At 37.0% G+C, this 25,539-nt stretch overlaps 1 long non-coding RNA gene across 1 annotated transcript in view; it reads right to left on the bottom strand.

Moving 5' to 3' along the window:
• Window positions 1-23,009, bottom strand: part of LOC132661519 (uncharacterized) — a 334,276-nt gene extending 311,267 nt beyond the window's left edge. The window contains exon 1 of the long non-coding RNA XR_009602264.1: window positions 22,954-23,009. This is a non-coding gene — a long non-coding RNA (uncharacterized LOC132661519). The remainder of the gene's footprint in view (window positions 1-22,953) is intronic.
• Window positions 23,010-25,539: the final 2,530 nt, after the last annotated feature.

Genomic DNA, 25,539 nt, shown 5'->3' on the forward strand with positions numbered 1-25,539 from the left:
ACGGAATCTGCCCCCTCTTATCAGCTTCTCAATGGAATCAAGTGATCATAAGATCCTTTTCTTGACAGACCCTGCAGTCATTTCCCTTTGCTTGTCCAGCCACCCCTTAAAAGATTCTCCTTATCTCTGCTGCCCCTCCCTAGTCCTATAAACAAAGAAACTTTTTCTGCCAGGTAGAGAAATGCTTGTTATTTTCTGAAATCGGAGCATTCTCCCTATTGTAGTAGTGTGTGTGTGTGTGAATATGTATATATATATATATATATATATATATATATATATATATATATGTTCTGAACAAAGCCTCTAAATCTGGATTTGTTTTTAATTCGATAGTTTCTGGTGCCATGACATGGATGGAGTGCTGACTGACCCTCATCCTCTGCTGTCTTAACCCAGGCATTCATGCTGCCTTCTCCAAAGAGAAGCTAAGGAAATCAGAATCTATGGTGAGTCACAACTCCTAATCCAGTGCTCCAGGCATTTTTTCTATAGTAGCACAATAGGAACTTGCTTTAAACCATTAAATTGGGCTCTTCCCAGTTCTTTTCTATTTGAGTAGGACTTCTCATTCTTTTCTGTTTGAGGACAATTTTGCTGGCTCTTTTTTGTTGTAGTGAGAATCTTACTAAATGGGGGTTTTCTTGGTTGTTTTTGGGTGAGGATTTACAACTTGACTTTCCAGAGGGAAATTCCAGCTTTTTTTTTTTTTGTGTGATTTTCTTCCGCCTTTCCCAATTCCATGTTCAGGGATTGCACAAAGTCTTTCAGCTTTTCAACAAGGATTGCATGAGGGGTCCCTTTGGCTCTCAAATGAGGAATGTGCACAGAACTGTTTTGTTATTACCTGCTTCCTTTATTTACCTGATCCTGCTTCTCCCATGGATAACTCTCAATCTACTGGAATTGAGAGTAGATTAACTCCACCTGACTATATCATTCACCATTAAGGCACTAATTTTGCCAATACTTTAAAAAATGGCAAAGTTTTACTAAGGATAACTTGGAACTGCAATAGCCACATTGGGGCTTTGGAGATCCCCCTAACTTAGTACACCCTCAAGGAGTTCTCAAATCCTGGATGTCTAAAATACTCTTCAAACAATGTTTCTGTTTTCGTTTTGTTTTTTTGGCATGAAGAAGCTAAAAAACTGTCCTCCCAATCAAATCTCAATCACACCCTTCAAAATCTCAATCTATTTTATTGGAAGCTATGCTACTCATCTCTTGGAGACCATGTGGTTTTCTCCAATGTTACTCCTTATATCCTTCTCTAAGATACTTGTGCACCCATCACTTTCCGCCCCTTTCACTTCTGTTCCTCCAGATTTGTTCCAGTCTCTCCCACAACCTTGTTCTTCTTCACTTTTTGTTTGTCCTCCACTTCCTGACCCTACCTTAACCTTACCAGCTTCTCAATTCCACATAGTGTCTTGTGATCTGAGTACTACTCCTACAATGTTAAGACTCTAAGAACAAGAAACTCTAGGGACCCAATTATCCCTGTCCCAATAGATTATTTTTTAACATTGGTCTCAAGCTGCTCTGCATGCTATAATGAAGAATTTTCTTGACCCATGTAAGAATGGAGAAGAGTCTCTATACAATTCAAATTAATCTTAGCGGCGTATTCTCTGGGACTCAGATCTCTACCAATTGGCTCGAGTCCTTTTAATCTGGCTACACCTTACTGCAGTTTGAAAAATCTAAATTGAAAAAAAAAGAATAAAAGAAAAATCTAAATTGGACAGATTTAACAAGAACCTACAAATAAATGAAAATAACCTTGAGGACTATATAGACAGAGCTAAGGAAATGGGAAAAACACTCTTAGACTCCTAAATAATATCTGGAAACATTATTTAGATCCAACTCTTGATGGGCACATGGCATCTGCTTTGGTTACCAGCTTTATTAATGGATTCCACATAGAAATGAGAGAGACCATTCAAGAATATTAGATTAATTGGAAAAAATGTCCCTGTCTCTGAAGTCCATGCTTTAACACAGCACCATGAGGATATACAGGATGATATATACAAAATACAAACCCATGACTCTCCAAATTAAACAACTTGAGGAAAATTATTCTAAGACTTTAATGCCCCCTCAACTTCACCAAAGTCTTTGGTAGAGACACCTTTAACTTTGCAAGGAGAAAGGAGAGTGGGCTAAAAAATGCCTTAAGACCTCAGGGTCTCAATGACTCTCTTATGACAGGTCAGCTCATGTATGTCCTAAACTGGGAAAATAATACTCCCAGTCAATGGGCGCCCTACCACTTTTCTGGTAGACACCAGAGCCACTTGTTCCACATGTGATGTTGTAGGATTTTTTAGCCAGGATTCGTTGTCTGGCCACTTCAAAGAATGAAGTTTATTAGAGTATAAGATTAGAAAGGAAGAATAGTATGAAAGTTCTCTTAACAGAGAGAGGACATTCAAAAGTGAATGCCTTGTTTTTATAAGGTTCTGGTAGCCACCCTCCCATCCCTTTCCCCTTGTTCCTTCTCAGGTTCTACCCTTATTAGCTGGAAAACTCTAGGTGCTGGGTTGTCCATTCCTGATTGGCTCATTTCCATTGTATGATGGGTGGTCTATGGCCATACCATTCCCTGCGGGTCATGATTTATGGTCTACTTATTTTTAGTCAGGTCTTTTGTCAAATTTCTGAGGGAACCTGAGGGGGAGTAGATGGTATCTGTTCCATTCTCAAGAGGAGCCTTAAGCCTAAAGGGGATTGCTGTGGTCAGACACTCCCAGCATTGTTCCAAAATATGTCTTTCCTCACCCAGGGACCTCAGGTCCTAATCCTTTCCCTCTCTGCCTATTTTATCCTGCTTTTTTTTTTTTTCTTATCATAGTGACACCTCACAATTTCCCACCATAAACCCTCAGAGTGCAAAAACAATCTCTATGTTGCAGTTATAAAATGGGCTACTTTTGTCTCTTTTTTAAACGTCTTTCTCGGGGTGCCTGGGTGGCTCAGTCCGTTGAGCATCCAACTTCAGCTCAGGTCAAGATCTCACGGTTTGTGAGTTCAAGCCCTGTGTTGACAGCTCAGAGCCTGGAGCTTGCTTCCCATCCTGTGCCTCCCTCTCTCTCTCTGCCCCTCCCCTACTCTCACTTTGTCTCACTCTCTCAAAAATAAATAAATGTAAAAAAAAATTAAAAAAAAAAAGTCTTTCTCAGGCCTCATCATAACTCGCATGGCTATTTATTAAGTTCCACAAATCATTTTATCTAATAGGCAAAGACATACTTTCTAATTAGAATGTTAATATTTCATGTTCATGTGAGATACTAAATCTTGAAGTTCAGGATTCCCTTCTCACTCATCTTTGTTCTCCGATAGTTCTAATAGATAAGCTCAATTGTCTTGCCCCTTTCACAGCTCCCAAGCCATTGACAATCCCTACATTCAAGGCATGCTCACTCACATTCCTGACACACTTGAGGCTATAGGAACAACAGGCTTGGGACATATCTGGGAGGCAGAGTCCTTAATGGTAGGTGTACACCCTGCTATGCCTCTCCCTAATATTATTTTTTCTTCCAATCCTGTCTCTGATACCACTTATTTTATTATTGTTTTCTTATATTTCAGCATATTCTTTTATACTAACTCCCAGTATCTATTTACTTTTTACATGGGAAAATCAACCATACACTTAGTCATGCCCCAAGAATTCACAGAATCCTTTACAAAATTTTCCTGAACAAGAAGTGCAAATCTAGATTTGATCTTTCCTTGTAATTCAACCTTCATTTAATATGTAGATGATCTCCTTTGTTCTAAGACATTCAGCAACTCTTTTCATGACATCTGATACTAAAAGACTTAGTTCAAATGGGCCATAAGGTTTCAAAAGATAAAGTTCAGCTCTGTTACCCACAAGTCTATTATTTAGGTCATGATATTCCCCCTGAGGGGGGGAAAAAAAAACTGATCTCCAGATTATATCAAAATCATATTTAACAACTTTCCATCTGAAACCAAAAGACAACTTCAAGACTTTCTGGAACTTACTGGCCATCGTAGCATGCAGATCCCTAATTTCTGTTATAACATCTTCTTTATAAGGCATGACTAAAGAAATTATATCTGAACTTCTAATACGAGACTTGCCTTCTGTCACATCATTTGAATCCCTAAGATCTCGCTTTCTTTTATCCCACTTAGGGCTTCTTGACTAATCTTTGCTCTTCTATTTGTTCATGAAAGAGAAGGACATGCCTTAGGAGTTCTATCTGAAAAACATAATAGAAATCAGTGGTCACTCAGATACCGCAGGTTTAGTCTAGATCCTTCAGCTTAAGCTTTTTGTCCATCTTTGCTTCTGGCAGTAGTGGCAAGTGGAAAATCAGTTCAAACCACAGGTGACACTGTGCTTGGTCTTACCCTGAACATTTATGTCCCTTATGCAGTTAGGGCCCTTATCCTGACCTTTTGATTTCTCAAGCTCACCTGTTGTGAAATTCTTCTGCTTTCTTTTTCTCACATTATCATCCACCCATGTCAAAATCTCAGTCTTCCTATTCTGCTCCCTCTCCCAGCTGAAGGACAATTGCATGATAATGTTATGGACACTCAAGCCTCAATCTTATCCCATGCTGACCTCTTAGACATCCCTTGCAAATCCAGATCTTACCCTCTTTGTTGATGGTTCCTATCTTCATAACTCAGAAGGAAATTTTCAGGCAGAATATGTCATTCCAGATTTTCAAAATCCCATTGAGTGTAAGTGTCCACTTGGTGCAAAGTCAGCTCAGCTCTCTTACATTGTGGTTCTCAGGACAGCCTGATCTTTGGTTACAGGTAAGAAATTTGGCATATATACAGACAATAAATATGTTTTGGGGATAGTATATTATTTGGGTATATTATGGAAAATCAGAGGATTTAAGTCAACAGCTGCGACACCAATGGGAAAATGGAAAACATTGATCTGACCTCCTAGAAACTTTATTACTGCCAAAAAGATAGCCATACTTGAGATAGAGGTTCTTATGGGCCACAAACCCCTGAAGCAAAAGGAAATTCACTGTTCGATAGATATACTAAATTGTCCTAAACCTATTACACTTTCACTTCAATCAGATAAGATCCTAAATCTGCTCTCATTATACCTGATCCTCTAATTGAGGTGCTTAAAAGCTCCTAATTCAAAGCCTTTGAATATTAAAAGGCCAATGGGAAACAATTTGGAACTCTTATCTAACCAGGTTGAACCTTGGAAATACCCAGATAATCGCTTGGTCTCTCCTCAGTCCTTCACCAGAAATTTAATTTCTGAGCTTCATAAAATTACTCACCAAGAAAGGATAAAAGTAAATCAACTCTTTTGTCAGCACTGCTGAGAAAACTTCAACTCCCCATCTGGAACAAGTGTGGCTTCTTGCCCCATCTCTCAAAAATATAATCCTGATAAAGGTGCAAAGGTGGGGCAAGAAAAGAACCCCTCCAGCAGGACCTTCTCTTCACTGCAATTAGATTTCCTTAGTTCCCTAGATCTCATGGATATGAATATATTCTTATGCTTATTATCATACGCTTCTCTCACTGGTTTGAAGCTCTCTCTGTAAGAGCACCACTGCCACATTGATAGTAAACTATCTTTGGAACTAGTATTTCCTGCATCCTAATTCCATTGCCTTGTTCATGGATCAAGGGATCCATTTTATTGGTAAAGTCATCTAAGCTATCCAACAAATTCTTTCCTTATCCCCAAAATGATACTGTCTCTATCATTCCCAGTCATTTGGAAATACAGAGATAGTTAATGGATCATTAAAATTAAATCTTGAAAAACTGATAAAATAACTCAGTCTTTTATGGCTTAAGGTTTTACCTTTAGCACTGATTGTCTTCTGGGTCTCTCCTGCTGGATCACAGAAACTGTCCCAATATGAAGTAGTAAGTGATGACCTATGATTATTCATTATTCTCTCTGGGCTCTCAAATATTCTATTCTTATCCTAATATTCTATCCTAAACATTCTATTATATTCTATCCTAATATACTGCAAGGGACTTATTAAATATATCCACCCTGTTCATCCATAGGATGAGGCTGCTATTTTTCAAGTTCTTCTATCCAAAACACTCTCCATTTTAGAAATTAGGGATTTAGTTCTCTGGAGCTCACATCAACTGAAAATTATTATTTCACCCCATTGGAAGGGCCTTTATGTTATCTTCTTTACCACTAACACTGCTGCCAAACTCAGGTGGTCCAAACCTGAATTCATGTTCTTTAACTGAAAAGGTATAAATGCTACTCTGAATGAAAGTCTAGTCTAATGGAAACCTTAAACTGAAGCTTCTCAAGGGTCCCTAGAAGCAGAAAGAGCCACAGTGTAGATATCTTTATGACAAGTTGATGACATCATGAAGCGGTCAGTTTCCACCCAAGATGTCAAAATATGGCCTCCTAGCATTCCCTTATCTACTTCTTCTTCTCATGACTTTTATTGTTCTTCTTGGCTTCTCCTTCTTTATCCCTAGTTCCATCACTTTTCTCCATGTTCCTCCTCACGTTGCAACCATAACTTTCCACAATGAGCTTTATATAGTACAATCTCTTCCCCCTCACACAACCTGTTCCCCCTTTAATAATTCCTCCTCTCCTGCAAGGCTGCAGAATCTAATATGATCTCAAATTATAGCATGATCTCAAAACTTTTCTTTACTTTTTTTTTTTTTTTTTAATTTCTAGTATATTTAATGTTGCAACCCTACTTTTGATTGCTGGTTATAAACTCCCTTTCCTTTGCAAGTATCTGGTTTCCCCTAAATTTCTACACTGCCTCAGATTTAAGGGCATCCTTTGTTTTATCACTCTGGGTAACTTTCACTTTCTACTCTAGATTTTAAACAGAACTTCCTTCAATTTCAATAGTTTTCAAACAAGGCAATCAATGCTTCTATGCAACATAACCAAGGGCCCTCCATGGGCCTAAGTATTTGCAATCATACCTACTTTGCCATAAACACAAATACCAACATTATTATTATGGGAAGCAAAAATACACATTTCTTGCTTCATCATATGAATTTAATACACCTAGATGATCCTAAACATAATTTTACCCAGTATGCTTGGGACTGTCTGATCTGTAAGCAACAACCTGATCACTTCCATCTTCCCAGCATGATGAGACAACAACTCTATCAAAAGGGTTCACATGGCTCCCAGGGTGAAAATCCATGGGACAATTATTTCATGAACCCTGGATAGCCCTTAATGAGGCATAGTGGTGCCTATTGGCATCTGCCTGCTAATTGAACTGGATCCTGCTATCTAGCTAATCTAATTAGTGCTTATCAAAATTTTAACCAGACTGCCTTCTTTTCTCACCTTAACTATTCCATTACAGGTTTCTTTTATCTGAAAACAGAACATTTCTATAAAATCTTTCATAAGCTGAACAGTGCAAAGTGAAAAAGTAATTACCATTAATTTATATGGAAAATTTGTTAGCATTCCCAGACCCCAAAAATAATCTCTTTTGGGTTTTTCTGATACCTTAGGACACATCTTGCTAACAAGTGCACAAAATAAATCGAGATAAAGCACAGATGCTCACTGACATAGTTAAGCCATGGCAGGGAGAAGATGAATGCAGTTCCTGGAGAAGGAGCTTGGTGGTGCCACTCCAGCTGCTGGCTGCCTCTGTAACAGCTTAAAGTAAAGCAAACACACCAAACTCTATCTTTGCTTTTGCCTTTTTTTTGAAAAGTGAAAATCCTCTGGATTTCTTTCCGTTTGTGAAAACAGGTACTAATGTAGGTCTTTCATAGAAGAGTAGTGGCATAAGTCACACTTTTGAAAAGTGAGAATACCTGTACTTGTAAGCTTTCTAGGTACTAGATGAGCCCAAAGGTCTACACAACCATGTTAACTACAAACTTAGACATATACCAGTCCTACAAGAAGGCTGTGAAATTTCCTTCCATTTATTATTTATTTATTTATTTATTTATTTATTTATTTATTTCAAAGAAAGAGAGGTCATGCTTGCAAGGGGGGAAGGGCAGGGGGAGAGAGAGAGAATATCTGCCCATTGCAGAGTCTGGGGCAGACCTTGATCTACTGACCTTGAGATCATGACCTGAATCCAAATCAAGAGTCAGACACTTAACCAACTGAGTCACCCAAGTGCCCCAAGCTGTGAACTTCTTACAAGGTTCTCAAAAAGCCTCAGAAGAGATTAAGAGATTGAGAGAAAACCTAAAAGACTTGAATGTTACCATAGACCATGATGGACAATCTTTGTGTCTGGAGCTATTGTTTTGTGGGCCACTTGAGAAGTTTGCCAAAACTTCCTTTTTTTTTTTTTTTTTTTTTTTTTTTTTTTTTTTTTTTTTTTTTTTTTTTGCATCTCCTTTGCTCTACTCCAGGAAATATCCATTACACTATCAGCAGAAGTTCCAACATCACTGCTAATCAACTATGCTGACTCCAGCTAGTGGTCCTGCACAATTGTCTGGTATCACACATGACCCTGGTGTTCTGAGGGGGCACTTACAACACAGTGGTTGAAAGAGAATGCTGTGCATATTTTAGAATACTCTCTGATGTCCTATGCCATCACCAAAAATATTCAGACTGTCAACAGGTAATTTGTCAGATTGCCACTGTTAACCTCATTCTACCATCTGAATAAATATGTTTCAGACCCAACATCTTGGGATCTTCTCAGTTGGCTGCTCCAAATTGTTCAAACTCTACCAGTTATCTTTTTATTTTATTCCTAGATGTATCTCTCATTAAATATCTAACAGATCTCAGTCTGATGAAATACTCACTATGTAACACAGATAGTCCTTCATGGCCAATAAGAATGAGAGGGGTGCCTGACCCCTGAAAGCTGTATGGACCCACCTCAATCTCACAAGGGCTCTTCCTATTAGTCCACAAGTCAATTCCTAATAGTGTCTAAGGACAGACTTTGTCTCTAAAGCAGTTGGGAGAACTGACACAATCACTACTGCCCATCTCTTATCCTCTGCTTTGTTTTAACCAAACTTTAGTTACACTTCTCTCCTTCCTACGGGTCCCTGAGTTCTGTATGCCCCAATCATGTGCAAACACTAAAAAGGGAAATCTGCCCCCTTTACCAGCTTCTCCTGGGACTCGACTGACCACAGCAAGACCCTACTGGTCATTCTCCTTACATGTCCAGATTCCTCTAAAAAGATTCTGCTTCTCTCTGCTTTCTTTTTGTTTACCTTATAAAATGAAAGGTTTTTGTTTCTTTGTTTGTTTGACTGTGAGATGCTTGAAGATTTCTGAGACCAGAGTGTTCTTCCTATGGTAATTGTCTTTCTTCTGAATCATAACACTCCTTTCTAAGTCTGGATTTGTTTTTATTTGGTGGCAGTATTCACTGCAACATGATTTATAATACCAAAACTAAATAATAACAAACATAAAGATGGGGAGAAAGCTTAAATATCTGCAAAGAAAAAGAATTAAAAATTGTGGTTTATTAGTTCATAAAATGGAGTAGTATTCAGTAGATAAAATGAAACAGTTACCTTAATTCTAAAACAATACAGCTTAAGTGTATGCTGTTGACAGAGGAAAAGAAAATAGGGAAAAACAGCATAGTATGATGCAATTTATGCAAAACCTGAAAGTCTCCAAAATATTCTGTATTTTTTGTTTATACATATGTACCTATGTAGTAAAGGTATTAATATAGAAATATCCACCAAATTCCTCTGAGGAGAAAAGGAAGACAATGTTTGGGCAGGAAGACAAAGTAGGTATAAATTGGGTTGATAAATCTTTTATTTCTATAAGAATGATATAAAAAAAACCAGCACAATGTTAACATTTCTTAAATCTGGGTGACAGGCCCATGGGAATTCATTATGTTACTCTTTTCATGTTTTTTGTATTTCAACTATTTCATAACAAATCAAACCAACATAGAAACAACTCTAGAACACCAGAGACAGCTGACAAGTAAAAAGTTGTCTCAGAATCAATACTCCCTTAGCAAATGCAAATGCAAGAACTTTACCAGCAACTCCTGCCCTGGGCCTAAAAAAATAATCCACAGAATTCCTAGTACCTTGTAATCAAGTCTCTGTTGAAGCCTAGGCTAATTTTTCCATCACTTTGAATCGTTTAGTAAAGGTATGAGTTGTTCATGTGTGAGTATTTCCAAATTAACAGCCTCTTCTGTTTTATTGCAATAAAAATCAAGCACAGATTATTTTTATTCAAATGATGATTTAAGAAAGGAGTATTAGTGGGGTGTCTGGGTGGCTTAGTTGGTTAAGCATCTGATTCCTGATTTTGGCTCAGGTCATGATTTCACAGTACAAGAGTTCAAGCCCCAAGTTTGACTCAGCTTTGGACTCAGCGCGGACAGTGTGGAGCCAGCCGACTTGGGATTCTCTCTTTCTCTTTGCATTTCCCTTGCACACATACATGCTCTCTTTCAAAATAAAGCTTTTTAAAAAAAGGCTTTAAAACAAAAGAAAGGAATATTTGCTTATGCCATTTATTTTGGTCCCTTATTTCAAATAAGGGATTTTGCTAATGGATAATAGAAAATAGTTATAGATTGTTTATTCCGTCTGGTTTTACTGGGCAAAAAAATCCCATGTAGGGTACTGAAGGGCAGCTACCTTAAAAAGTTTTGATCATATACCCTTCAAAACAGTATTTTAAAAGTATGCGCTTTTTCAAATGTCTTTAAATTTGCATTTATATATTATGTATATAATATAAATATAAAATCATGCCCTTAAATAGATGCTAAGAATGTTTTTTTTTGGAGACAATTAACTCTGTTGTTTCCTGATTTTTGCTTGTATACCTTTTCAGTACATGCAGATGAATTTCAAAGGAATTAAAGTAAATTTAGTCCAATTACTTTGCTTTTAACATTAGCAAAAAAAGGTGGTTTAATTTTTTTTTTTTTAATTTTGTTGGTCATCATGAGTGTAAAAGAGTAGACCTAGCTTTTCCTTGCTAAAGGATCTAAGCCAGCAGCCATTATTTTCAAAATTTAATTTATAGAACATATTAGTACTTGTTAGAAACAGAATTGACTAAAATAATAAATAAAGTATTATATATCAGATGTAATTAAATGAAAGAACTAATGGAGGTATGCTTAAAAAATTAAATTTTCCCTGCAAGTGAGACCATTCACAATGTTTTATACATTATTGTAAAAAGGCAATGCTTCCCTCTTCCAAAATACTTATTTTGCAAGTCAAATTCAAGAGGCTGGAACTGTAAAAAACAACAACAACAAAAAACAAAAAACAAAACACTTTCCTATGCCCATCACTACATAAGTATATCAACATAGATAAGTTACTTAACTTCTCTAAACCTCCATTTTTCAGTCTTGTGGAATATAAAAGGAAGTACTATATGTGGAAACATTTTATAAATGTGAGGTGCTGGTGTTATCCTACTTAGATCTAAAAATAAATTTATTTTTCTTTATCTGATGGATTATAGGAACTTATTTCCCTGGGAACACTAATTTTAACATGTTAGGTCATGAAACGATAGATGGACACATTATTTTTTGTAATTAATTTTGATAATACTAGTTTTACCTGAAAGATTATGTATGTTCATATAGTATTTGTAGGAGTAAATTGTGCATAAGTAGGTGTGTGTATGTTTATGTTATTGGAGGATGGCAGTGTTAGAAAACACTAAAAAATGAAGTAAGACATGTTAAAAAATGTAACAGTTAAAAAGAAAACAAAAATAAAGCCAACAGGGGCAGCCTGGGTGGCTCAGTTAGTTAAGCATCCAACTTTGGCTCAGGTCATGATCTCCCAGTTTGTGCGCCTCATTGGGCTCTGTGCTGACAACTCGGAGCCTGGAGCCTGCTTCAGATTCTGTGTCTCCCTCTCTCTTTGCCACTCGCCCGCTTGTTTTCTCTCCCTCCGTTCCTCCCTTTCTTTCTCTCTCTCTCTCCCTCTCTCTCAAAAATAAATAAACATCTAAAAAAAGCTAACAGAATAAAAGTTTGAACCATGGAAATTTATCAAGATTTTATTTTTCTCAGGAATCCTGGTTAACAAACAAAAAGATAAGAATCAGGGAACAGTAAGAATAAATCAACAAAAATGAAATTTGCTAGGGAGAAAGATATCTGTTAAAAAGCTTTCATTTAGATCCCTAGAGCATGTACTATTGTACTATTATTGTTCATCTGCTTCTCAGCCTTAGAAAACTTAGGAAGTACAAACTAAAGAGTCTTACAATGATGAATACAGCTTGAGCAACAAAAAGAAAAAACTAGAAATTGATGGGGAAGACAAAAATTATTAATTTGAAAATAAAATGTAAACATTTTAAAACCTAAAAAAAAAAAAGCCTGAGGCCAGATACTATATAATTCAGTCATTGAAAGACATCAAAAACAATAGCATGTGAATTTGTGATGATCTCAGATTATCAAGCAAATAAAAAAAAATATATTTACTGTTCTCAATTTTCAAAGCAATTTATAGAGAGATTTCAATGCAAGCTCTAGTAGAAAACCAACATAATATGTCTTGTAACAGTACCAATTTGGATATAATTGGTATTCTCCACCTAATGCTCTTCCAAATACCTTGTGCTGTGGGGTTGGAGGATGGGTGGGCAGAGGAGGGGAGGTGAGATCAGGGAGAAGACAGTCCACAGATAGACAGGATGTGGATTGCCCTGTATCCAATATTTTCTAGGCTTTATATGCCTACATAAGGCCAAAGGTTGGAAACAAGTTTTAAGATTTCCAACAGATGCTACTCTCCTTCAAGTCTCAGGCAGCCAGAAAACTGTGGAAGGAATGATAGTGAGTTAACTCTGTTAAACAGAAACCCACTGCCAGATAGCTCCCAAATGTAGGTAGGGCTGCCATTTAAATAGCTCCACCAAAAGCCTGGACTGGAAACACTCAGCTAGCAGCTTATACAAGTTTCACCGGTGCATTTCCCTACCTTTGCAATAATAAAACTCTGTGTTTAAGTTTTGTACTTCATGAACTCTGCTTGTCATGTATTTTTGTGCCCCCCAGCCCAACTCTCATTTTACCTCAGCTGTGTTGAGTCACTCCTATGCTAGGAGAGAGCATTGCACTTTAAAAACCTGCCAAACCCCTCCATTTTTTTTTTTTTTTTTTTTTTGCCTCTGCGTTTTTCCAAAACCATTAGGTATTGCTCAAATCCATGCAAGGCAATCCAGAAGTTCATGAGATTTAACGCATTGGGTATATGGAAGGGTAGAGGGGAGTGGGGGGTTGGGAGGCACTCCTCCCCGGCAAAGCTCATACTGTAAACCTTTGTCCTGCTCCCCAGTGGAACTGAACCCCAGTTGTCCATATAAGTAACTAGCTCTGTAATGACAGTTTATTTTCTCTTATTTCTTCTTTGTTTTAGCCTCCAATTTTCTCACTCTTGCTGCCAGGTACCAGCTGCTTAAATAAACTACTTGCTCCCAAGTCTTTGTTTCATGCTCTGACTTGGCAGAGAGTCAAACTAAGACACTGTAATAGCAGAGTTTTACTGTATGTTTTTGGTACTAGAAGGTCTAGCACTAATTACTTACAAATACTCCTTCTGATTACATATTAATTTTACATTACAAAAAGCAAAACAAAACAGGAGGGTGGTTACAGAGAGATTGGCCGGAACCTTAAGATAGTTAAGAGAGATTTCAATATGGCTTAATATGTCCTGCATGTTCTGGGGCTCACCGCTTTTCTGATCTTATTGTTTATATTTATCTTCCTTGTTTATTGTATCCTATATTATCTGTCCACTTTCTTCGTTAGAGCTTTTCCATTTGTTCTTTTTTCAGAAACCTTATTGGTCCATCATTCAAATATCTGCTTTTTTGACATTCCTCAGAGAAGCATAACTTGACAAGCCTATCTAAATAGCAAAACACTTTCTTTTTATCTCCTTGCCCTACTTAATTTTCCTTCATCTCCCTCAGCATTACTGACATTTTGTAATACATTTTTTCTAAGTTAATTACACAACCCTTCCCTATACTATATGTCTTCTGGGAGAACATTAATACCTCTCTGAAGAAGATAACAGCATCCCAAATCTCTACAACTTTTGGTAGACAATATCTGGTAATCAATAAGAAAGTACCAGGTGAATTTCTCAGGATATATATAGTCAAGAGACATAAACTACACAACAAAATGTATGTTTTAATAATTAAAGAATTAAGAACTACAACAGGAGATTAGTATAATGTGAGATTAGCTATTGAGTTATAAAGAGAACTCTGAAGAATACAAGAAGAGTAGATATTGCAAGCAACCACGAGCCCTTAGGACTAAGAGAACAAGAAGCAAATCTGAGAGAGGGGTCTTGCCTCCAATGTTTGGCATCCAGACCTCAATGGAGAGAAAGAGACACAGAGAGAGAGACAGAGAAGGAAGGAGGGGGCGGGGGAGGGAGGGAGAGAGAGAAAGGTTAAAGCCAATAAAAAGGCAAGGGAAGTTCTGTGGAGGATCTATGCTTATTGAATTTTCTGGTACTCCACCTTTGGGGATGGTGGGAGATGCCATATACGGGGAGTTGTTGTGCTATGGAAATCACCCTCTAAGTTTCAAGGGAAAACTGTCTAAAAGGAAGCAGTACAAAGAAAACTCCACATTCACTGTGGTGGTGCATTAAGTGGCTATGATCTAGCATGCTGGGGGAAGCTGCCATGGGGAGCTAATGCACACTGCCACAGACAGGAAGTTAAGAGAGAGCATAACAAACAGGAAGCAAGAAGAAGAGGTCCTCTTGAATATTCTTTGATGACAATGGTTAATTTTATTTCCATTGACAGGAGAGAAATATTCCAGTATTACAAGCCCAACAATTAAGAGGGAATTTGGTCCCTAGAGGCAATATATTTGTTAAATAAGCACCCTTTGGCTGCTTATCTTCATACACACCCTTCTGCTACAACTGAATTTCTGAGAAACAACAAAACCATGGTAGTTCTATTAGCAAGATACATTTACCTTTTGTACAAGTGAAAAAATTATCAAACTTTTCCCAAATGCACAATCCCAACAGTCACTGTATTTACAACTTTAGTCACAGAACCCCTGAATATTTTGAACATTAACTGGTAAAGCTGTCAAAAACCTTATATTGGATTATAATGTAAATAAGACAAAAAAGAAAATGGCATATACAAATAAGCACACACATATTAATCGAGAAAGAATGCAAAACTATTACAGTGTTCACTTGTTTAGTCAGAACATTATAGTTGATATTTAAAGATTCCTTCCTCTACTATCTTTTCCTTATTTCCCCCAACCTTAGCCAGGACCTTAGTTGGTTGAGTTTCTTTACTTGGTTGAATAACTCAAAACTTTACTCCCAAAGGTTATGTCTTCTTAAATTGCTATGTCTTCTTCTTTCAGTTGCTGTGGTTTTCCTTTAACCTTTATTATTGGGCATTTGAGTACTAACAGCGATCCTAGAGAATCCTCTGGATTGCAAATATTGTTCTTGTCACCTTATATAGCAGCAACCTTATTTTTCCTCTGTAATTAGGAATGATCTCTTCAGCCAGAAGAGGAAGCTTCTGTGCTGTTATTTCAGTGACACAAGGATCCAAAATGGTTAGGTATCAGTCTGATTTTCTAATATACAACCACTGCTGTGTTCAGTAAATATGTATTCCCTCCTTGGGAACCAGCAAAGATTTCTGATACAGGAAATAAACAATTCTGATAGTAGTTACTGGATATGATAGTGAGAAGAGCCACTCCCACTTCATGATTACCAGGCCTCTGTACGCTGAGTACTGGAAAAGAGCATCATATGACAGTATCTGATTCATAGCCTATAATTCATCCTATTAGAACCCTATCTTCTCAGGGTATTTTCTACCAATTGATGCTACAAAGCTGTTTACCACCTTCCAATTAGTTCAACTGCTTTCAAGTGATGTGGCATGTTTTAGGGTCATTTAATTCCACTGATTTTAGCACATTGCTATACTTCATTTGGTAAAGTAAGTTCCTTGGTCAGAAGCAATGCTTTGTGGAATTCCATGATGTGTTTGCAAAGCATTCTCTGAGGTTTTGAATGGTAGTGTTGTCAGAACATTACAAGAAGGAATGAAAATCTAGATCTAGAATATGTATCAATTCCAGGAATGAAGAAGACTTCTTAATCCATGATGAAATAAATGTAAATAAGTTGCCACAGGTGACTGGCTTTTATATCCAGGCAATGATGACAAATTTAGAGCTCAATATTCATTTCAACTGTTGAAAAATAAGGTATTCAGCAGGATCATTACTCAGGTCATTCTTGGTGAAAGAAATCACATCGTTGTTAAGCTTATGCATAGCCCCTATTCCTGTCCACATGGCTCTTTGTTCATAGGTTCATTGTTCAAACACTAGGAAGACTGTGGAAGAGTATGACTGACATCCACAGAGTGTGCCATTTTGTCCAATTATGAAGAGCCTACCCTCCAGGAGACACTCTTTATTGGACTTTAATGTGATATGCAAATTTATTCACAGTTTGTGCCCATTCTGAAAGGATCATCCAGTCCTCTTCTCAATACTTCTTTATTACTAATTTTCTATTCTGTTCTTTTCAAATCTTTGACCATTCAGCCAAACAGTTGTCAACTCCTTATGAATTCATAGATTCATGCTTCTAGCTATCTCTTATTCAGACAAAGTAGACAACCAAATGTAAATGTAAATTGTTTTTGGTAATCCTTGAAAAATGTTATGGGTGAAAAGGTATTATTTATTCCAGTAAAGGTTTTACATTTGTAAGAACAGCTGCAATTGGAGTCACTATCTGATTAAGTTTCTAATAATCTACAGTTATTCTGAGACCTATCCAATCCCTGCAAAGGCCAAACTGGTGAGTTGGACAAATGTTAAGATAGGCATCTGCCCCAGGTGATATTACTACAGATTTTTGAGCAAAGGAAAGCTAGTTAACTGAGAAAACAAGGCATTTCTAGTGGTAAGAGAGGACCAAAGTGATTTGAGGGTTCAAGATTGTTTCATGTTTTCAGGATCCCTCTCATTCAGAATTAATGTGCTAAACTTCACACACAAACTCTGAAGATTGAATTCAACTGACAATGTAACTCAGCAACCAGTACACCTGGATTTTGCATTTGTTTCTTCAGCAATATTAGCCTCATGGGTGGAAGAAATAAGAGATTAATTTAGGACTGTCATGGAAGTTCTCTTGTTATCAGTTTCTGAAATTGAGATTAAAGGATCTTGTCATTTTCTTTCTGTAAGTGATCCTATGCACTAAGTGTTCAGTTGATGCCTGCCCTGCACACCATAGTCCTGGCAGTCACTGCTATTACCACAAAAGTCAAGTCTGGCATCCAACTGGGCTTCCAAGAAACTTGCTTCATGGGCATTCCATTATAACTATAGTTTATAGTTTTATTATTGGTAATGTCACTTTATGTCATTTGTTACCAGCAACACATTTCAAGGATTTCAAAACTAAAAGCCAAAGTCAAGATCAAATCAATCCTCAGATCCCATCTTTCCAGTACCAAGTTTGGGGCCAATCAGGGACCACAAACCAGAGAGCTATTTGAATGTGGAAATATTTTTTATCAAGAATTATTAACAATAACAGGAAATTATAGTAATGGAGTGTTAGCTGCAAGATGTGAAGATAATTCTAAAGGAAACAGGGATATCGGATATAAAAAGAAGTCATTACTCTTAGGGTTAAAGCAGAGCGAACATTTAAGGAACAAATCTGAAAGAATACTCTCCCTTTAGAGCTTCTGAGAGATGGTGTAGCTATTATCTACTAGATAGTAAAGACATCCTTTGAGTTGTAGCACTGGTAGAAATCTCTAGGAATCCCTCTGCTGGGGGCTTGGGGAAACCAACCACATAAAGGTACTGTGCTATGGAAGTGGTTGGCAATCTACCCTCTGGGGTGCCAGACAATGCTGTCAGTAGGGAGCTGCTGTACCTAGAATCCACTGACAACTATTGGGGTGTTGAAGGGAATTGTCCACAGGAAAGTGGCAAGCATAAAACTCACTGAATTAGTAGCAGTACCTTGAGAAGATTCCCTCTGGGATTTGGGGGGATGCTTCCCATGGGGAGGTGACATGCACTGATGACTGCTACTTGATGCAGGAGACTATCAAGAGAGTACACAGAGGAACCAGAAGTTCCCCTTCCCTTTCCCATATTCCTCTGGTGCTGTCTACTAACAAAGCTTAAAATTATGCCACCCAACAAAGAAGAAATTTCTCAGTATCACAACCAGAACAATGAAGGGTATATTTGGAGCTGACAAGCAGTATACTGGTAACTGACATATGAGGCATTTTAAGAAACAGGACCAAATACCACAAACCTAAGAGAAAAAAAAGCAGAATAAACTAACCAATAGTGATACAGATGATTTGGCATTATCAGAACAGTTTTATGATTATTATTGTCCAAAAAAAAAAAAAAAAAAGGAAAACATTGATAATGTTAAGTTCTGAAATCTACAAGAAATCAAATGTTTATTCTAGAAATAAAAATAATAAAAATTCTCACTAAAACATAAAAACACAAAATTTAAGAATACAGCAGATGGAATTAATAACTATTATTATTTTTTAATATATATTTATTTTGAGAAAGAGAGAGAGAGAATGGGAGCTGAGGACAGGCAAAGAGAGAGGGAAAGAGAGAGGGAAAGAGAGAATCCCAAGTAGGCTCTGCATTGTGAGCATGGAGCCCAACAGGAAGGTTGATCTACAGTGGATCATGACCTGAGTTGAAATCAAAAGTTGGCTGCTTAACCGACTGAGCCACCGAGATGCCCCAATAACTATTATTAAAAAGCATACAATTAGGAAACTTGATCATGGTCAGTAGTAAATATCTAAGTGAAATACAGAGAAGGAAAAAAAGGAATAGAAAAGCCAGTAAAGCCTTTATGACATGACATGGTGAAAAAAATTAACACATACTTAATAGAAGTCTCCAAGGGAGAGGAAACAGCTGGAGAGAGGGAAAAAACAAAAACAAGCAAACAAACAAACAAAAAAACCTGAAGAAATACTAACTCTGCTTAACTTACCTGGAATGGATGATCCTAGCTTAAAATTATCTCTCTTGGATTCTGCAATCAAAATGTGTCCACTTTCCTCACCACATCAATTTAATAGAGTATGTATAATTTTAGAATGTGATGGACAGAATTTGAATAGGTAGGAATTTAGAAGAGTTCAATGACTGGAAAGTTGTTCTCTGAGGTTTAGGGGCCATTAAGACAATTTAATAGAATTTCATTGTAATTATATACTAAAGGAATTATTTTTGTGGTCTGTGTTTGCTTTTCTATTGTGTGGAGTGACCACCAGTATAAAAGCTTCTCTATAAAGTAGGCGAGTGAACAATGAATTTTGCAGTGTCTATTCCCAGCAGTTTGAATGATAACTAATGATTTCCTAATTACCTGGGAGAAATTAGGATACTATTGAGCATATAAAGCTTATGAAGATGGGATTAGATGCTAGTATTTGTCTTTAGACCAAGTAAAGTTAGGGTGTAAAACCCTAAAGGCACCAGCACCACATACAATTCGTTTCTGAACACATATATTTCCTGTTCCTTTTCTTAAGGATTTCATTTTAGATAAAGCTTTTAACATAGCAAAAAGTACAATTCTTGGATCTTTGAATTCAAGTAAATGCTGATTCACAGATAGTACATAGAAATATCATTTATTTGTGGTTTAAGCAAGGAATAAATTATAAAATTGCCTACTTATCTCAGGAGAGTTAGTTTTCTTTGATTTAGTGTCTCAAATCATTGTGAATAGAATGTACCAAAATGTGACTCAAAGACATTGAAATTGTTTACAAATGACTCGAAACGTAATTTCAACTTTTCTGATTGTTGTCTACTAAGTATGTGGAAGGAAGAAATTGCTACTGAATACTTGAAATCCAACTCTTGCTTATTTCTTGCTCAGCAACGGAGAGTTGTGCTTCTAAGACACAGTATCTCTGAACAAAGACCATTGCTGATCTTACATATGTGTTTTTGGGAAACATGCGTATCAAAAACTGATAGGCTGGTAGAAGCAGGAGTGTTTAGAAATCGGGTGACTTTTGGCCTCTATTAAAGAATTGTTACTGCCACCAACTGGTTGACTTTCATAGGGTGGGATGATCTCTGTGACAGTGGAGGTTCTCATTGGTTGATTGGGAGGGTTTTAAAACCAGTTTTAGAAGTTTCTTTTTATTAAAGCCAAATAATGATAAATATTTCTATAAAAGGATAGAAACTTTTTATTTTAAAATATAACAAAAAAGAATGCCTTTGAAATAATTAAAAAGGCATCTGCATTATCTGATATACTAAATGACAGAAGTAACAGAGGAAAGGAGATTGCAGGTTAGTTTACAGATAGGGAGATAGAAAACAAATCTGTGAGAGCACAGTCAATAGTCAAGTTTCTTAGATCTCTGATAATTTATCCTTGCTGTGAATTAACTGCAATAACTTTAAAGAAAGCACATTTACATAGAATGAAAAAAGAATGAATAAAGCTTTTTACAGAGAATGAAAAAAAGCTATACACATAGTGTATTTTTATCATTTACACTGTAATGAACAGCCCATCATCATATTTTGCCGCTTCTATTGGTATATGACACATTACCTTATTGATACCTCTCAAGTCCAAATGTACACAAGAAGCCAAAGCCACGATTAGAAATTTAGTTTCTCTGTATGAAGAGATGATTTAACAAACGTTTGTGCAATATTTTACCAAGAGGCTGAACTTTGGTTTTCCTGTAGAGACCCCCTATTTCAATCTAACTAACGTTAATATAGAAAGGTATCTCCCATCTAATTATATTCAAAACTTAATGGTTGTGCTAAAGAATTAAAGAATGTTTTTGTGTTAGAGATGGAGAGAGGGAATAGAACTAAATTTTATTGAAGCCCCTGGTATTTTTCCAGGTGCTGTTTGATGTAATGAGCTTGTTTACTCATGTTATCTATTTAATTTTCACAGTAGCTGCCCTGTTTTTTATGAAAAACATCACATAAATAAGTAATCATTATTATTAGACATTTTATTGATGAACAATCTGTAACTCAGAGATATGATAAATTTCTGTAGTCAAAAAATAGATTGTGGGAGCTGGGACTGAAATCCAGCCAAACATCTAAGCCCTTGAGAGCTCTATGATAAAATAAAATTAACACTCATGTCTTCTATCCCATTGCATTGCAAAGTAGTGTTATTCTTGGTGAATAATTCTGTGCTATGAGTATCAAGAATGTTTAGCTATGTGGCTTTTAATTTCTGTTATCCTGTATATGATTTTGTGGGGAAAAAACTGAACGGGCCAAGTAGGTTATATTGACTGTGACTCAGTTATCCTCTCGGGCAAACATTATTTACTGAGTTGCCCCTTGTCCTGCAAATTAAGCCATATACCATGCACACTAAAGTGCTTGCCCTGGAGGAACTCAAGTAGGGCAGCTTTAATAGTCTATTTTGTTCTTTTAAAGTGTTGGCATTCAGCTTACTGGAAGGTACATGATAGAACAATGCTTCCCCCTTTTCAGTAAATAATGCCACATTTGTTGTTTTCCAATTTTCTAGTTCTCTGTAGTGCTGCATGACTTTCCAGCTGCAATTGTGACTGTGCTCGGAAGTTCATTAGTCAATTCCCTCAACACCCAGGGACCCATTTTACTTGGTCCTGCTGGTTTATGTATGTTCACATTTTTAAAAAAGTATTCCCCGGTGAGTTTTAGTCAGTAGTTATTTTTTCATTTCTTTCCAATTCTGCTAACTTCATTTTCTTTGCCAGCATTGCTTCTTAGGTTGTTATACTGTCTCCAGTTTTTATCTTCTTGTTTCCTATGAATCATGGGCTTTAAAAAATTAGCTAATTTTTTCATTTCTTCAGAAAAACCACTCATTTCTCTAATTTTTTTTTCTTTTTGCTACTGGAATTTTTTTTCTGGCATTACTTTAAATTCTATTATTATAAGTACCCCTTTGCCCTTATCCCAGATTCTGCTTTGTTTATTCCCCTTATCTTTATTGTTTTACTATTGTTTTACTACTTAATCACATTGGAGTTTACCCTTTTGCTCATTAACATATGGATACTTCAGCTCACAACTTTTATACTTAAATTCTCTGTTAAGTTGCTTGATATGGGGCACCTGGGTGGCTCGGTTAAGCCACCGACTTAAGCCACTGAAGTCGGTTAAGCCGCGGACTTCAGCTCAGGTCATGATCTCACGGTCTGTGAGTTTGAGCCCCACATCAGGCTCCGTGCTGACAGCTCAGAGCCTGGAGTCTGCTTTGCATTCTGTGTCTCCCTCTCTCTCTGCCCCTCCCCCACTCTTACTCTGTGTCTCTCCTTTTCAAAAATAAATAAACATAAAAAAAATTAAATTGCTGGATAGAATAACATCCATAGTAGAAAAAAGACCAATGTGGTATATGGTATACACACACACACATACACACACACACACACACACACCCCTAAGTAATTAACACGGCGGGGCGCCGCGGGGCGGCGGGGGGGGGGGGGGGGGGGCGTATAAATCATGAAAGAACTTTGTGTTACCTGCTATAAGTCTAAGATTCAAATGACTACCGTTCATGAAAAATGGCCCCTACATATTAACTATGTTTTGTCTTTTGTATTAGGATTCTTTCACATATAACTTGTTTTGTTTGAGGCAAATTATGCTCAGAAACTAAGAATGTCTTTGCCAATAATTTAATATAGGTTCACTACAGGAATTATAACCTATAATAATATTTCCCAAGCCAATTACATATTTTAATAAGCTAATAAAAATAACATACTCCAAACCAATAAGAGATTAATTACATTCTTGTTCAAGGAGAAGGATAGATTGAAGAAACAAAGTCAAAATTTAGTTGTACCTTTCAACAAGTTGGTTCTCCAAAGAGTCGGCTTTGCCAACCAAGTGCTGCGAGAGCCAGAACAAAAGACCCTTGTTGCTGGAGCAGGTTGCTAGGGAAAGGAAGCTGCCAGTTCTGGTGGGCAGGAAGATTTCCTTCAAGGGGCCGCTGCACAATTTTCACCACTACTGGAAAAAAGTTGCCTCGCTGTAGCAGAAACAAATGGCCCACAGTTGTTGGAAAGCTATTTAGATCAGCAAAGGGTAGTCTTGCCCAGACTGAACACTTGGTAAGTCCTCGCAAATTCTTGATATTTAAAGTTTAAATATCAATTTTGTCATAGCTCCTCTTCCATATGTTCTTACTGATACGTTCTTAGCAGCACCTGTTAACAGTTGAGCTACTGAGTACTTCTTGACAATTAACAGATGTTGATAACAACATCCCAACACACCTTCCTCAATGTAAAAAAATTCACCCTTAGATGAAAACAACTTCACCTGAGTCGTAAAAAGTGGATTTGAAACCATACCAAACCAATATACAACACCTATTTAGCAAGAAGAGCAAAGCTACTAGCAGTGAAAGAACTGAACCAAAGATAAGCATGACTCCTTTGGAGCTGTTTCTGACCTCATAGACTGGCAATTACTCTTCCATTTAAAAAATTATTTTTGGGAACCAGCCAAGTTAATTCCAGTGTGATTCACACAAGTATTGGCATTCCTTTCAGGTTCCAGAGAAGTTTACAGCTGCCTTTATAATGTCAAATGTTTTCCCACAATCTATACTTAGCTTCTAAACTGTATTTTTTTTATCTACCTAAAGATGCTCTAGAATTTGCATTTGAAAATATAGAATATTTTTCCCGGGTTTCTTTTTATGTATTTTGTCAGTCTTGATGAGTCAGAAGTCTTTGCTAAGACACTGAAAACAGCAGAATGAGACCTCACGATAGAAGAAGCTACACACATAAGCATACACTGGGGGGAAGGAGGGTGGTGGCTGGATGGCTCAGTTGGTTGAGCATCCGACTTCAGCTCAGGTCATGATCTCACAGTTCGTGAGCTTGAGCCCAGCATCCAGCTCTGTGCTGACAGCTCAGAGCCAGGAGCCTGCTTCAGATTCTGTGTCTCCCTCTCTCTCTGCCCCTCCTCTGCTTGCACTCTGTCTCTCTCCCTCTCAAAAATAAATATCCATTAAAAAATTAAAGAAAAAGTAATACACTCAGGGGGCACTTGGGTGGCTCAGTCGGTTAAGCATCCAACTTCAGCTCAGGTCATGATCTCATGGTTGTGAGTTTGAGCCCCATGTTGGGTTCTGTGCTGACAGCTCAGAGCCTGGAGCCTGATTCTGTGTCTCCCTCTCTCTCTGCCCCTCCCCACCACACTTGTGCTCTCTCTTTCTCTCTCTCAAAAATAAACATTACGAAAAATTAAAAAAAATAATACACTCAGGATATCAAGGTAAAGCACCCTTGGCAGAGAACATTTCAACATAGAATACTGACTCTCACTTGTTTAGAGCTTACAGTATAGTCTATGGGGCTCACTATAACTAATTAAGAATGTAAGACTGCAATCAAAGCACGGGGAAATTCTGTGTTGGTATTGTCTTTTACTGGCATGTGCATGTGTATACATTTAAGCATATATACTCTCTCTTCATCTCTCATATGTCTATATTGATATCCCTATATATATATGTATACATATATACATGCATGACATTTGATGAATGTATTTAAATACTATTTTGGAACTACTTTAGAGACAAATAGAATTCTATGTGATTTGAAAATATGGAAAGTTTAAAAATATGGTATGTGTGTATATTTGTGTTCATAAATTCAATTAACATTTATTAGGTGCCTAACCTATACCATTTGAATCACATATATTATCTCTCTTAATAATTATGATTACACTGAGTATGTGATCATATCATCAGAGCATATTATCAAATGAAATGGAATAAAACAGAACATTCCTTGTGTGAGTTACTCTCAGGAAAAGTGAAAGACAACTAGATACGCAGTTTGAAAAAAAGAAAAGAAAAAAAGCATCAGTTCTTGAAGTCCAAAATAACAAACGTGAGTTCCCCAAATAAGAAAGAAAATAGGAAAACATTATCAAACATATAATACAAGGGATGTCTGGATGGCTCAATCGGTTAAGCACCTGACTCTTGTTCTTAGCTCAGGATGTGATCTCACAGTTCCTGGGTTCCACCCCTACGTTGGGCTCTTCCCTGATGGTGGGAGTCTGCTTGGGATTCTGTCTCTTCCTCTCCCTCTGCCCCTCCCCTGCTCATGCTCTCTCTCTCTCTCTCACTCTCTAAATAAATAAATAAACAAACAAAATAAACAAACAAAAACAGATATAATATTGCAGAGTTAAAGTTCAATTGACATGCCCACCATATGCCCAGACAGTAATGCAAAAGCCATACCTAGATATAGTATTTTGGGAATCAAACTTCTAGAGTATAAAATTAAAAAAAAAAAAGTTCTGTCAATAAATAATCAAACAAAACAAATAAAATAAATAAAACAAAAAGAATCAGTCCATCATCAAACATATCACCAGCAACACTTGATGCTGAAAT

Source organism: Panthera onca, chromosome A3 (assembly GCF_046562875.1).
Source record: "Panthera onca isolate mPanOnc1 chromosome A3, mPanOnc1 haplotype 2, whole genome shotgun sequence".
Taxonomy (NCBI): Eukaryota; Metazoa; Chordata; class Mammalia; order Carnivora; family Felidae; genus Panthera; species Panthera onca.